Source organism: Aethalodelphis obliquidens, unplaced genomic scaffold (genome assembly GCF_003676395.1).
Source record: "Aethalodelphis obliquidens isolate GAN/ISIS:26980383/991018 unplaced genomic scaffold, ASM367639v1 scaffold11, whole genome shotgun sequence".
Taxonomy (NCBI): Eukaryota; Metazoa; Chordata; class Mammalia; order Artiodactyla; family Delphinidae; genus Aethalodelphis; species Aethalodelphis obliquidens.
The window spans coordinates 10,203,411-10,215,598 of record NW_020837955.1 but is presented as its reverse complement, the minus strand read 5'-3'; the positions used below and the strand labels follow the sequence as shown (position 1 = coordinate 10,215,598).

Here is a 12,188-nt window from a genome sequence, read left to right as displayed (position 1 = left end):
TGGTGACTTGGAGCAGGAGGTGGCAGTGAAGACAGAGGGAAAGGGGCAGATTTGTGAGGTAATTAGGAGGTCAAAGAAATAGGACCTGATGATGAGTTATATATAGAGGCTGAGGTAGAGAGACTTGCCAGTATTAGCTCTAAATTTCTAGCTTGAATAGCTGGGGGATGGTAAATGCACTTATTGTTTTGAGGAATTCCAAGAGAATGCCAGATTTGGGGAGATTAAGATTATGAATTTGGTTGAGTATATTCAATTTGACACCATATAGAGATACGAGTTTCACTTGGCTACATATGTCAGATGTAGGAGTAGTCTGGGCTGGAGATAAAACATGTTGAGTCACCTACTGTAAATGGTTATTGATGTCGTGGGTGTAGTTGGAATGATGAATAAGATTCCATCTCTTGTACTTTCTCAGACATTTATTTCTGGAACTCTTTTGACCACTTTATTTAGGAGATTTAGGAGCAGGGGCCAGCATGACATCCTACATCGCCAGGATTAGCTGCATCTCCACAGACACTGGTAGAGAGTGCCTAGGAGCCTGTCTGCACCAACACTTGCATTGTAGAACTGTGAGGTAAGGAAAGCAGGTAGACTAGATGGCCCAGTCCTATGAGGAGAGGATGCATACTCAGATACTATACTGTGAAGAAGGAGGGAATAGGAGAACACTGAAATTGAAGAAAGAGGGAAAAACTGCTGAGAGGGAGTTTGAGTAGACTATTCGCTCAAATGAAGTTTTACACTGAAGGAGGCTTTTTAAAACTTGAAACTAAATAACCTTGAATTGTCATATTTATTTCCTTTTTCCACTATTGGTGGGAATGAGAGCCCCATAAAGATGTGATTAGTTATGGGACAAAAAGGACTTTTGTTTTTGTTGCACATGTGAATTGTATTGCACATATCAGTGCCCTGCCTCACCGTAATTTAAATTGTCTGACCCATAAGCTTGTTATGGACCTCACTGGATCTTGTAGATTTACTGAGCTAGTTAGTGGCAGAGCTGGAGGAAAACCAAGCTCTTTCCACCATGTTTCCTCTCAAGAACTATAATTAGATAAAGTTTGTATTCCTTTAAAATTTATTCTCCTGGGTATTTTATATCCATGCCATGTATTAATTCAGTCATATAAGTACTTGTTTTGATCTATAAATAGTTTTAACTTTTGTGTATTTTTGTGTATGTGCAGCTAGTAATTGGGCTTTGATATATGTATATATATATATACACACACACATATTAGGCATTATACAATGTCATATGAGATATTATATAAGTTATACATTATAAATTATATAATTTATATAATGTATGTGTTGTATATGTATAATACTATGTATTCTATATGTATTACATAGTATCTCTCTCTATATATACTTTCTGGATTTAGTTCCCATGAGTCCAGAAGTGGTAGCTGGGCTACTCAGTCAGCAGTTTCTACCATCTAATAGCAGCAAAATCCAGAAGGATGAGGTAATCTCAGCTGCATTTAGATAGCTGCATTTATTTTTATTTTTACTATTATTTTTTAATAGATCTTTATTGGGGTATAACTGCTTCGCAATACTGTGCTAGCCTCTGTCACCCAACAAAGTGAATCAGCCACATGCACACGTACATCCCCATATCCACTCCCTCTCGAGCCTCCCTCCCACCCTCCCTATCCCACCCCTCTAGGTGGTCACAAAGCACCCAGCTGATCTCCCTGTGCTATGCGGCCGCTTCCCACTAGCTATCTATTTTACATATGGTAGTGTATATATGTCGATGCTACTCACACTTCGCCCCAGCTTCCCCCTCCCCTACAGTGTCCTCAAGTCCATTCTCTACGTCTATGTCTTTATTCCTGTCCTGCCACTAGGTTCATCAGGAAATTTTGTTTTTAGATTCCATATATATGTGTTAGCATACGGTATTTGTCTTTCTCTTTCTGACCAGTCTCTAGGTCCATCCACCTCACTACAAATAACTCAGTTTCGTTTCTTTTTATGGCTGAGTAATATTCCATTGTATATATGTGCCACATCTTCTTTATCCATTCATCTGTGAATGGACACTTGGGTTGGACAGCTGCATTTAGATTGCAAACACAGCACAGCAAAAACTTGACGGTAGAGGACAGCTGTCTCTACTCCTCACCTCGTGCTAAGGGACTGACCAGGAAATGAACAGCTTCAAGAGGCCTGGCCTTGCGAACATAAATCCGTAAGTTCGTTGTTACCATTATTCTTCAAGCGTGAGTCCAACTAGCTCATCAGTGTGCACCTGAAATATTCACTGCATGACCTTTCAGCAGACTCTGGGGGCTGGTTCAGGGAATAACGATCTAGCCCGGCCTCAGCCAGCTGTCTGCACCCAACTCAGCTCTCTTCAGACTAACCGTGAAATCTTGGAGAAACAGAACGCCAGTGTTGAGATTTTTATTCCAGATCACACAGCCAGTGACTCAGGACATGTTTTATGCCGAGGTTCATACTCTAGCCATGGTCCACACTGCCTCTCGTGGGGCAGTGATTAAAAACCAGGGCACGGGAGCCAGACAGTCCTGGATTCAAATCTTCTACTTTCAAGCTGCTTGGAAAAGCTAATTAGCATATTTGAACTTCAGTTTGCTTGACTGGAAGTCGGAGATGATAATACTTGTATCATGGAGTTATTATGAGGAATAACTGCGATAGCAGAGGCCACATGCCCTTGGCACTACATCTGAAATGTAGTTAGGACTCAATAAATAGCACTTTATTGATGGTGCTGTTTTTCTTTTTTTTGCTGTTATTTCCTTTAGAGGAATATTCCTCTGAAACTGCCATAAAAGTTCCAAATTCTTAAAGAAACCAACACCTAACTTACAGCTCTCTGTAAATGACTTTTGGTGCTGATAGTAAGTATAAACCATGTGGGTTCTGCACGAAGCACTTCAGTTGAAAGTTCCCCCTCAGGTTGGGTTTAGCATACCACTCTTCGGGTGCAGCATGAATTTCCTCAGCTAGTTTAAGCACTGACCTTTTAATATTTTCACTAAGGGAAATGGAGATAAATAACACAATCTGAATCTGATAAACCCCTGGGAGATCAAGGAGGGTAATATTGTTGCTGACAAGTTAGTAAAATCACAAGTACCCTGAGAAATTATATACGGGCTCTAATCCTCATCCAGGGCTAATGTCCAGAATCTTCTGAAATAGGCATTGCATACTAAGGAAGCTTCTTGCTGCAACTCTTTTTGTTTTTTTGCGGTACGCGGGCCTCTCACTGTTGTGGCCTCTCCCGTTGCGGAGCACAGGCTCCGGACGCGCAGGCCCAGCGGCCATGGCTCACGGGCCCAGCCGCTCCGCGGCATGTGGGATCTTCCTGGACCGGGACACGAACCCGTGTCCCCTGCATCGGCAGGCGGACTCTCAAGCACTGCGCCACCAGGGAAGCCCTTTGCTGCAACTCTTGTGGGGCATGGTGGTAGACACCATTGATCTGAATGTCTGTTCAGGTCCTCTTTTCTGAGAACTGTGTACCCTACTCTGATGCAAGAAACCAGATACCTTAGTGAGGCTGTGTGGGTCAAAAACAATATGCGCTGTGCAAAGGAAGAGGCTACCTGGCTCAGAGCTTGTCCCCTGGCTGCACTGGATAAAGGCTGTCTCCATGGTGCTTAGTGAGGAGGAACTGGATACTGACATCAGAACCCAAAGGGCGTTTCTGTTCCCCTGTGTACTGGCTGGTATCATCACCATCATATTTGTCTTTACTAACAGCATCATCTTCACCGAATCCTCCTAAAGGTGAAAACAAAACCTAACCTTATCGAACCAAAGGAAATCGACTTAATTCCAGCAAGGGTGCTGACACCCAATGTAGGAAACTCTGGTAAGTAGTTGCCCTGCCCTCTCACAGAAAACAGTTCCATGAGGCTTCCTTCTGTCTCTGTGTGGGAAGTATCACTCTTTTAAAGCAGAACCCAACCCTGGCTTGGTCTCAGAACCCTAAGGAGATTAGACTTCCCTTGATATTTCTGAAGCATGTTTGGAGTTTAATTTAATTGCATTTAATTGGGCCTCAGAGTAGCTCCAGATTTCTGGGACAGTCCTGGAGCCCACTTCGGCTTCTGCCCACAGGAATTTCCTTAAACTGAGTCCCTTGTGGTTTCAGTCCAGCAGCTTCCTGGAATAACAGAGCCCACCAGAGCCATTTCTTTTCCTCCTAGAGATGATGAAAGGGCAGGCTGCTGAGAGAGGCTCTCCTCCCTCCCATTTTCACCGCCACCTTGTATCTAATACTGTGTTTCTCAACCCTATCAGACCCAACACCTAATTAAAGCAAACATTTGGTAATGTCCTCTTTATTATCCTAAAGGAAGAGACCCATTCACACAATTAAAATGTTAATGTAACATTTTAGTGATAATATACAGGAGAAATAAAAAGAAAACAATTTCTGCTAAAGTGATATATGTATTTCAATATGTAAATTTTTAAACATAACCACAGTGGAAGACCTAATGAAGACATTCTATACCAGGCATTTATATATAGAACCTCTGTAAATGCATAGACTACAAGTGCAAGCTCACACAGTCTAAGATCCAAAAGCTACCGTCCGTGTTGCTCTAAGTCATGATACTGTGCAGAATGGTGAACGGCTTGTGGAAATTTCAAACGATGAAACCTCTTTGGTTTTCCTGGCGGTTGTTGTTTCTGCAGAATTAATAGCTTGCAGAAGATACTTTGTGTTTCTGTGTAACACAGCACTGTGTTCTAGGCTCTGATAAGTCTGCCCAGATTTTGCTCGTCATGGCTCTCTGGAGTGATGTGTAAAAAGCGTGTGGAATGGAGGATAATTGTTTGGTAGGTGGGACCCTGCCAGGTATTGTGGGACGTCTGGCAATTCTTGCCTCTCCCCATTTCTGTGACAACCAAAAGTATTGGTTGGAGAAATTCTCTTTGAGGATTTCAAACATTGGCATTTAAATCTGCACAACTCAACTCATAACCCACACTGCTCTTCTTAGTGATGTAAGCAGTATGCTGGTGACTTTGCAAAGAGTGATAGAGATTTGTCTTCTTATTTTAATAGCCTTTCTAGGCTGCTGGCCTGTGTTCAGGTTGGAGTCCAATCCCCAGGGCATTTTCCTCGATACTAGCCCCTGATAAAAGTGCATTTCCATTCCAACCCCCGGCCTAACGTCTGCCCCCTGCCCTCCCTGGTGGGGCTCTGTTTCACATGACCACACACAGGCTGAGATGGCTAAGACCTGTCATCCAGGCCAAGCCTTAGGGACAGGGCCCTTCGGTCATTTGCCCTCTCCCTTCCAGGAGAAGCCTTCTGACTAATAATATTAAGTTCTTTTTCTCTAGTCATGAATCTTTCTCTAGAAAGAGCCTATTAGCCACCAATAAATTGAGCCCAATGGCATGAGCAGACAAATGGAATTAAAAGTAGGTCAGGCCTGGTATGTTCCAGCTGTCGTTTCCGGCAGTGGAGGAACGACAGGCACTTGAATTGAAAGGGAATGGGGCGCCTGTCAGCAGTGTTTCCCGCTGCTTTGCCCTTCCAACCATCCCCTTTTGGAAATAGCCTTGCTGGGCCGGGCCTCCCTCTGACTGAGTGCGGTCCAGTTCTTAGTCCAGCTGCCAGGTCCTTTTTGATCTGGCTCTTCCCACGTCAGTGTCCTGTGCTGTGACACCTTTCCTGCCCACTTAATGCCCTGACAACACCAGAGGGCTCAGTAGTATCCACATCTTTACCCAAGCTGTCCTGCTTAGGAGGCCTGCCCTCCCCACCTCCTGATTCATTCCAGAAAATTGCAGCTCAGACAGTGCCTCCCTCCTAAAAGCCCACCTTTACCACCCGCAACGTTGGCATTAACCCTTCCATTTTCTGTGCAGACTCAGCACATTTTACATGCATCCATCCTTACACATTCCACACTGCGTTACAATTTAATTACTTGTCTCCCCCGTCACTCTGGGAGTTCCTTGTGAACCTAACCCATATCTTTAAAAAAAAAACAAAAAAACTTTAGTTTCTACAACAGTTTTATATTTGTAGATAAATTGCAAAGATAGTACGGAAAATTCCCATATACCTCTGCAGTTTCCCCTGTTATTAATGTCTTACGTTGGTACGGTACATTTGTTACAATGAAGGAACCAATATGGTATGATATTATTACTAGATCCATACTTAGATTTCTTTTGTTTTCACCTAATATCCTTTTTTGTTCTAGGAACCACCACATTACATTTAGTTTCCATGTCTCCTTAGACTCTTCTTGGCTATTACAGTCTTTCAGAACCTTCTTGTATTCAATAACCTTGAAAGCTTTGAGGAGTACTGGTCAGGTATTTTGTTGAATGTCCCTCAACTGTGATATATCTGATGTTCTTCTCATGAGTTGGCTGGGGTTAGGGTACATGCAGTTAACCTGACGCATCACTGTTGATGGTGACCTTGGTCATCTGGCTGAGGTAGTGTTTTGTCAGGTTTCTTAAAGTTGTCAGTCCCCTGCCACTTTCTACACTGCGCTCCTTGGAAGAGAGTCACCGCGTGGGGCTCTCACTTATGAGTGGGGAGTTACGCTCGAGTATCTACATAAATTATTTGGAATTCTTCTGCATGGCAGATTTGTCTCTTCTCCCCATTTATCCATATGTTTTTATATTATTGAACGGACCAGGGGAATGGTAGGCACTTAATATGTTTTATTAGTTCTTGTTTTCTGAGCATCCGTTGTAAATCTCTCTCAGTATGGACATAACAGTACCAATAACAGCCTCAATAATAATACTCAAATAGGAAATACTATTTCAGAAGCACTATTCTAGGTATTTTAGCTCATTTAACCCTCACAACAATACTATCAGGATGACACTGTTTTTATCACCACAGAGGATTTTTTAACTTATCTGAGGTCACACAGCTAATAAGTGGTAAAGATAAGATCCAAATCCATGTCTTTGGACTCCAGAGTCCACACACTACAGCTGTAGAGGCTGGACTGCTCTTTGGTCTCTTTTCCCATTACCTTGGACTTGCTCTGTTGAGCTTATCCCCTTAGAGAACAGGGTCCAACATACAAATAGTCCCCAGCTGGAAGTCCTCTAGTGGAGTCTTCTTATTTACCCCAGACTCTCCTTTCAATCCGTGAGGTCTCCAAAGCACACTGGAGCAGAAATTCTTAAGAAGTCACAAGACGCCTCCCTTCTGAAGCTTTCTTCAGAACAGTAATCAAGTTCCCCACGTTATGGAGGCCAGACCCCAACATTGTGTCCTGGAAATGGGCAGACAATACTCAGCTATTAGAAACAGGAGGAGCTGCCTAAGCTCATGGTCTTAATATTTTTCACCCTTAAAACGGAACACGTGGCTCTTCAGGGTTGTAGGGAAGTAATAAAAAAAACCACTTAGCTATTTGAATTTCCAGGATGATCTGAGAGTTTATGCTAAGAATAGGCCAGAATATTTAACATTGGAACTGGATTAGGAAATCAAGATATGTTGTCAATATGCTAATTAGGTATGAGTTGAGGGCATAAGTATCAGCCCCAAACATCTGGGGTTTTCTGTTGTTTGTTTGTTTTGCAGTGTATGAAATCTGACGACGATAGAGTAATTCCTTTGCGTCTTGAATATCCTGCTGCCAGGTTGAATAAAATGGATGGATTAATGCTTTTATAGTCTGTCCCATGTCTAGATTTCAGAGTGAAATCAGTCATTATAAGTGAGGAAAAGAGAAACTAAAGATAGAGGGGAAGCTGACATTTTTACAACAAGCAGCTGCTATCCTTTAGTAGCAAGGAATCATGGAATCTTGTACCATTTATCTTGGTACAGTTTGTTTACATACTGTGTAATAATTTCCCAAAATAGAATCTATCCTAAGCCCAGAGTTTGAGAGATTTTAGCAATTTATTTTTAACTCCATTTAAAAACATAAACAACATCTCCCAAAGCATGATCTTATATTTTGATTTACAGCCATAAGGAATTTAAGAATAAACCCATTGAGTCATGGAGTTCCTTTAAGCCAAAAATAGCGGAATTCCTTTAAACCAAGATATTCAAAGATTTCAGACTAAGCATTGAGCCTTTTAGATGCCCCTATGGGATGGGCCTACCTGTTTGTCATCAAATAATTGTGCTAAGCTCCCACATGTGCAGGCAGCTAGAATCTGCTCAGATGAAAAAAACCAATGCTTTATGCGAAACTGCTTGTTTCACTCATCCTTTAGAGATGATTTATTGAGAAGTCCATGTTCAGCAGGCTACAGATAGTGGTGGCCCATAACCAGTAGCTCTATTACAGCACTCTTGACAGCTGACGTTACTCAACGATAAGAGAGGGAGGTATTTTCCCTCTTTTCCTCACCATTTCACATTGAGGTTCATGATTGTTTTCTTATCTGCATGCTTTCAGGATGAATTTAGGCCATCACGAAAGGGGTTTCACTTAGCTATTCTATTTGGTAGAATGGCAGGCACTACTCCGAGTACTTTAGGTGTATTAACTCATTTCAGCCTCATAACATCCCTGTGAGGTAGATACTATTATTCCTCCCTTTGTACAGATGAAGAAACTGAAGCGCAGAGAAGTTAAGCAATGGGCCCAAGATTGCACAGCTAATAAATGATAGAGCTGGGATTTGAACCCAGGCAATCTAAACTCAGAGTCTATGCTCATAACTAAGATACCATGCTGCCTTAGTGAATTCACTGGTATAAAATCGTAAGCAATTAGGGCTTCTTTATTTACATCATCTGTCTTAAAGACCTCCACTCTATTTTCTGTGCTGGCAAAATGAATTTGGTGGAAACTCCAGCTACTCTGTTTATTCAAGTTCTGTGTCAGAACCACCTCTTACAGAAGTCTGTGACGTATATTATCCTGTCAGGAAAAAAAGTGGGGCTGCATATGAACATCAGGACATATTTCAGAGGACTCCTGTATCCTAAGAATAGTCAGAAATATGGAATAAACCTAAAGAACAAGAAAGTTTGTCACAGTGTAATTTATGAGGGCAAAAAAGAGAACCAGTTGGATGTTTCTCTGACCCTAGTTGGGAAATCAACTTAATTACATTTGACCCTTGAAGGACACAGGCTTGAACTGTGTGGGTCCACTTATTTGTGGATTTTTTTCAACAGTAAATGCTGCAGTCCTACAGGATACTCCGTTGTTGAATCCAAGGATGCAGAACCTTGGATATGAAGGAACCTCAGAGACAGAGGAACCTCTGACACGGAGGAATCGCATATAGGGAGGGTTGACCCTGACATTGTTCAGGTCAACTATATTTTAGTTAATTGGAAAACACGTGTATAATTTACCATTTGCTAGGCAGTGTTGTCAATAAATATTAACTTAGTTAAACCTTAACAAAATACTGTGAAGTGGATACTATTATCTCCAGTTGACAGATATAGTACCTGAGGCACAGGGAGATTAGGGAATCTGCCCAATGTGATGGAGTCAGAAATGTAACCCGACAGGCTGGCTCCAGAGTACTGGCTTTAACCACTCTGCACCTGAGTGCTTGGAGGCCACTATAATTGTGCTTTTTGAAGAATTTTGTTTTCTGGTATTTTCGTTTTTCTGTTCTTTTTTCTTGCCTTCCTGAGGGCTACTTAAATTCAGTTTTGATTTATCTATAGCATTTTTGAGTGTTTCTTTTTGTATAGCTTGTATAGTGGTTGCTCTAGGTGTTACGTTACATATAAACACCTTATCACAGTCTACAGGTGTCCACATTTACCAGTTTGACTTAAGTGTAGAAAACTCACCCCTCTTTTCAATCCCTTTACTTTCTCTCATTATACTTGTCTTACATATTTCCTCTATATACATTGAGAACCACAGCAGACAGTGTTACAATTTTTGCTTCAACCATCCAACACAATTTAGAAAATTTAAGAGAAGGAAATATTTCGGCATTTACCCATCTTTTGATTTTTCTGTGCTTTCTTCTATCCTGATTTTCCAAGATGTCTTCTTTCATCATTTTTCTTTCTGTTTAGAGAACGTCCTTTAGTCAGTCTTTTCTAGTTGGTCTGCTGGCAACAATTTCTAGTTACCATTTATCTGGAAATATCTTATTTCCTCTTTATTTGTCAAGGATATTTTTTGCTAATTATAGGATTCTGGATTCATGGTTCTTGTCTTTCAGCATTTGAAAATTGTTGCGCTACCTTTTTCCAGGCTTTAGGGATTCCAATGAGAAGTCTTACTCATTCAAACTTTTTTTTTTTCCTATAGGTATGCATCATTTCTCTCAGGTTGCTTTCAAGATTTTTTTGTCTTCAGTTTTCAGAAGTTTAGCTATAGTATGTCTTGACATAGATTTCTTTGGGTTTATCCCATTTGAGTTTCTTTCAGCTTCTTATATCTGTAGGCTTATGTCTTGCCAAATTTGGGAAATTTTCAGCCATGATTTCTTTGAATACTTTTTTTTCTTTTAATTAAAAAAAAAACTTACTTGTTTTATTTATTTATTTTTGGCTGCATTGGATCTTCATTGCAGTGTGTGGGCTTCTCACTGTGGTGGCCTCCCCTGTTGCAGAGCATGGGCTGTAGGCACACTGGCTCAGTAGTTGTGGCTCACGGGCTCTAGAGTGCAGGCTCAGTAGTTGTGGAGTACAGGCTTAGTTGCTCCGTGGCATGTGGGGTCTTCCCAGACCAGGGCTTGAACCTGTGTCCTCTGCATTGGCAGGCAGACTCTCAACCACTGCACTACCAGAGAAGCCCTCTTTTTTTTTTTTTTTTTTTTTTTGGTGGTACACGGGCCTCTCACTGTTGTGGCCTCTCCTGTTGCAGAGCACAGGCTCCGGACGCGCAGGCTCAGCGGCCATGGCTCACGGGCCCAGCCGCTCCGTGGCATGTGGGATCTTCCCGGATCAGGGCACAAACCCATATCCCCTGCATCGGCAGGTGGACTCTTAACCACTGCGCCACCAGGGAAGCCCCGGAAGCCCTCTTTGAATACTCTTCCAGACCACCCTCTTTCCCCTTTCTTACTGGACTTCACTGACATGAATGTTAACCTTTTGTTATAGTCCCCACGTCCCTGAGTCTCTATTAATTTTTTCTTTTTTGTTTTTACTGCTTTCTTTCTGTTGTATAGATTGGGTAATTTCTATCATTTTAATTTTCAACTTTATTGATTCTTCTCTGTCCTTTCCATTGTGCTGTTGAACCCATCAACTGAGTTTTTTATTTCATTTATGGTGTGTGTTAGTTCTAAAATTTCCATTTGGTTCTTCTTCATATCTTCTGTTTCTTTTCTATGACTTTCTATGTTTTCATTTGGTTCAAGCATGTTCATATGCTCACTGAAGCATTTTTTTTAGATGGTGCTTTAAAATCCAAGTCAGATGATTCCAACATTTGTGTCATATTTGTTCATTTTCTTTTCTCATTTGATTTGAGATCTTCTTTGTTCTTGGTATGAACGATTTTCAGTTGAAACTTGCACTTGTGATGTTATAAGACTGTATCTTATTTAAATAGCTTATTTTAGAAGACTTTTTTTTTAAAATATGGAGACTCAGGGCTGTAAGCTGACAAAAACAAAAGCTGTAAATCCTCTTAAAGCCTAACATCATTATTTGTAAATGTCATTCTGCCACATTCTACTGGCAAACAAGCTTCGATGTCAGCCCAGATTCACAGGGAGGGAAAGTCAAACTCCATCTCTAGATAAGAAGATTGGCAGTCACATTGCAAAAGTGCATGCAGGAGGGAGAGGTGGTTGTGACCATCTTTGTAAATGATTTACCACTTAAACAGTTATTTTGTCTTATGAAATTATAGATTACTCTTGTTACATCAATTATTTGTGTGTGTGTATGTGTTTCCTAGTTTCCTATTTTAGAACAATGCTCCATTTACAGTTGACCCTTGAATAACACAGGTTTGAAATGTATACCAGAGCACTACATGATCTGCCATTGGTTTAATCCCTGGTATGGAACTGTAGTCATGGAGGGCTGACTGTAAAGTTATTCATGGATTTTTGACTGCATGGGGGGTCAGTGCCACCAACTCCTGTGTTGTTCAAGGGTCAACTGTAGTACAAAAATGTACATCAAAAAACACCAAAAAATGTCATGTGTCAAATTATAATGTCAGGCGCTCTGCAGATGGAATTTAACAACTGTGATCTTTGCTCTTTAAAACTGTAAAATGTCT

The 12,188-nt window shown here is 41.2% G+C and overlaps 1 long non-coding RNA gene across 4 annotated transcripts in view; it reads left to right on the top strand.

Moving 5' to 3' along the window:
• The window catches only part of LOC113623187 (uncharacterized), a 49,823-nt gene that overhangs the window by 25,100 nt on the left and 12,535 nt on the right, over positions 1 to 12,188 (top strand). For all 4 annotated transcript variants that reach the window (XR_003433819.1, XR_003433818.1, XR_003433820.1 and 1 more), the window contains 2 exons: positions 460 to 583; positions 1,401 to 1,483. This is a non-coding gene — a long non-coding RNA (uncharacterized LOC113623187). The remainder of the gene's footprint in view (positions 1 to 459; positions 584 to 1,400; positions 1,484 to 12,188) is intronic.